A 3,776-nucleotide genomic window follows, 5' to 3' on the forward strand; every position below is an offset into this window, starting at 1 on the left:
AAAAATCCCATTTCCAGGGGGTAAAAAATCCCATTTCCAGGGAGGGAAAAATCCCATTTCCAGGGGGAAAAAAAATCTCATTTCTATGGGAAAAACGCTCATTTCCAAAGAGATCAGGCCCAGCAGAAGGTGCTGGAAAAGCTGCTGGGAATTCCTGGGAGAAGTCCCAGTGTGAAACCTCCCGAGGGAAGGGTGTCGGGAAGGGCAGGAGCTGGAGCTGCTGCTGGCACCTGCCTGGGTTTCACTCCTTGCTTTTTATTTTTTTATTTTTTATTTATTTTTTATTTAAATCCAGGCAGGAGCAGCCCGCAAAATCCCAGGTCCCGAACCAGCTGGAAAACAACAGGAATTTGGGGATTGGGCAGGGAATTTGGGGTTTTGGGGAAGCCTGTCTCTTGTGCCGCGCTGATTTGGAGAATTTCAGGAATTCTGCTCGCAAATCCTGGGAAAACTCCCTGAAAATGCACAAATTGGGATGGAATTTGCCTCGAAAAGGCACAAATTGGGATGGATTTTGCCTGGTTTCTATGGGGATGTGTTTAAAAAAAATCAGGTTTTGATTCAAATGCTCTTTTGAGGCTTCAAACCCGTGACAGATCCCACCAAAAAACCCCTTGGGGTTCAGAGATTCCTGAAATTTTGCCCCAACCCAGGAGCTGCTGGAAAGGATTTTAAGGCCTCGTGTTTACAGCTGGGAATGAGGCGCTGGGATCCAGGCAAGAAGGGGTTAAAAAAATCCACATTTTTGGTGGAAAACACTGGGAAAATTCAGCCACATTCACCTGAGGGAGCTCAGGACAGAGCAGGGAGGTCTCACCTGGATCTCTTTAATATTTAAAGGGTGAAACTTCGTGAGAATAAAATGAACTTTGCAGAAAAATCCCATTTTTTTTCCTCATTATTATGGGGGGAAACCTCACTCAATAAAATCCTGAAAGGACAAAGAGGACAGATTTAGCAAAATGTAACTGAATGCCGTTTTGAAAAGTAAAATTCAATTAAAAATTGACTTCATCTCCCTTTTAGAAAGCCTGGATCTGGCAGGGAGAGAGCAGAGCAGGCTGAGAGTCTGTGCTGGAGGAATTGAACCAAGAGAAATAAAATATTGTGTTTTATATGTCATATAATAGATTAAATATTATAGAGAATACAATATATATTATATTGTATTATATTGTATTATATTGTATTATATCGTATTATATTGTATTATATTGTATTGTATTATATTATTTTAAAATTATATACTAAAACTATACTAAAGAAAGAGAAAGGAGATATCAGAAAGCTAGAAAAGAAAGGAATGGAATGAATAATAAAATCTTGTGACTGACCAGAGAGTCCGAGACAGCTGGACTGTGATTGGCCATTAATTAAAAACAATTCACATGCAACCAATCAAAGATGCACCTGTTGCTAAACCATCTCCAGACCACATTCCACAGCCATCAGATCGTTATTGTTTACATTTCTTTTCTGAGGCTTCTCAGCTTCTCAAGAGAAAATCTTAGCAAAGGAATTTTTCAGAAAATATGTCAGTGACACACCACCCCATTTCTCAGGAGAGAGAAAAATGCTTTGTCCCCTGTTTTTAAAGCTATCCTCAGCAGCAATACCAATGCTAGTATTTTTACAGACTGTCTTCTCCCATCCACAAATTCTAATAATATGCCATAGAAACCAGTTTAAATGCTTCACCTAATTTAATATATTAAATGAACAGAACTGCTGAGAACAGATAATTATTCCATTTCTGTCTATTTGATATTTTCAGCTCAGTTTTCTATGCAGGCTTTCCTTCGTGCTAAACAGCATTTTCTAGTTTATTCAGCAATCTATCCTACCAAACAATTACATTACATTACATTACATTATATTATATACAGTATATAATGTGGGATACATAATATATATCTATATCAAATTACATATGAATATACAATATGTAACATATAACCTTATATATAATGCTACATATTGTATATATTATAAAATGTTTGAATATAATAATTATCCAGAGAATATCAGAGAAATCTCCCACTCCTCAGCTGCCTGCTGCTTCCTTTCAGTTCTGCCTCTTTCTTTTTTTTTTTTTTTGTGGAACCAGGAATAAAATTAATATTTTTTTTAATTTTTTTGTTGTTGTTGTTTTTTGGCCCTGAGAGCTGCAGAGAGAAATAGGTCAGTGAGGAGTTTTGTAAGCACGTGAAATCCACCTGTGCCATCTCAGGTGTGCTCTGGGCACGTCCCTGCTCCTCCTGTTTACTGCAGAAATCCAGCTCAGAGCTCGGGGAACCTTCCCAAGGCATCTCCTGCTCCGAGCACAGACAGAGACTCTGCGTGGATAAAAACTTCACATTTTTAGGTGAAGCTGCAGCTCTCGGGGTAAAATCTCCGCATTCTGTGATTGTAGCAGAGAGGAGGAAAGCACAGCACCCCAAAATCTTCTATTTTTGGATGATTTACCCCGATTTCCTCCCTTCCCACAGCAAGATTTCCTCTGAAAACACCAGTCAAAGGCTCCCTATAGCATTATTAGTTAATAAAGTCAATTACAATCTTCAAAACTCACAATCATCTCCAACACCAAAGCCTCTTCTGATCACATCAATATTCCAGAGGTGTTTTCACAAATAATCCCAGGGACGGCCCCAAATCCCCCATTCCTGCAGCTCTGAGCTTCCTCTTGCAGAAAATCAAAATTGTAAAATTCTAAACCAGCCCCCTGAACCCCCTGGCAGCCCAGGAGACACAAGTGCCCAGCTGGGAAAACCAAAAAAGCCTCCGCGAATTCGCACTTTTCTTTCACACGGCCTCCGGAAAAGCTCTCGGAGCTCCTGTCCCTGTTTGTACCCAGATTTGGGGATCACATCTGGAACTGCAGCTGTACCCAGACTTGGGGATCACATCTGGAATTCCAAGGCAGATGTACCCAGACTTGGGGATCACATCTGGAATTGCAGCTGTACCCAGACTTGGGGATCACATCTGGAACTGCAGCTGCACCCAGATTTGGGGATCACATCTGGAATTGCAGCTGTACTCAGATTTGGGGATCACACCTGGAATTGCAGGGCAGGTGTACCCAGATTTGGGGAGCACAAGTGGAATTCCAAGGCAGATGTACCCAAATTTTGGGATCACATCTGGAATTGCAGCTGTACCCAGATTTGGGGATCACACCTGGAATTGCAGCGCCGCCTGCCCGGGGCAGGGATGGCCGAAAAGCCCCAAAAGCGGCACAGAAATGCACCCGGCACACGGGCAGGGAGGCGGAGAGGTAAAACCCGAGCGAGAACGCCCAAGCCGAGGGAAATTATCAGATCTGATAAACACGCGGGGAATTATCAGACAGCAGAGACACAAAGCCCTTTGAAAATCACACTCGGCAGCCCCGCAGCCCTTTCAAAACCGTCTCAAAAATCCATTTCTTTTTAGCGCAGATCAGGCGGCGAGGGAGAGAAACAGAAGAGAACTTGCAGCTGGGAAGAGCCCAAAGCTCAGCTCTCCATGCCCTGCCCCGTGCCAGCGCCGGGAGGATAAAAACTCGCGTTCCTCGCATCCCCGCTGCCCGCGGCACCGGGGCTTCTCCCTCCCACCGAACCCGCCTGCCACTAAAGGCCGGGATGGAATTCTGGCGAACCCCAGGAGACGCCGCTCGGCTCTTCCCCAAGTTGCGCGGAAGGCGCTCACAAATCACGCCCAAAATCCCAACCCCGGGGCGCACGCAGCGCGCTGGGAGCACGGGGAAGGGGAAAACACCGGCAGGGAAAGGC

This window comes from Geospiza fortis, unplaced genomic scaffold (genome assembly GCF_000277835.1).
Source record: "Geospiza fortis unplaced genomic scaffold, GeoFor_1.0 scaffold5123, whole genome shotgun sequence".
NCBI classification, from domain to species: Eukaryota; Metazoa; Chordata; class Aves; order Passeriformes; family Thraupidae; genus Geospiza; species Geospiza fortis.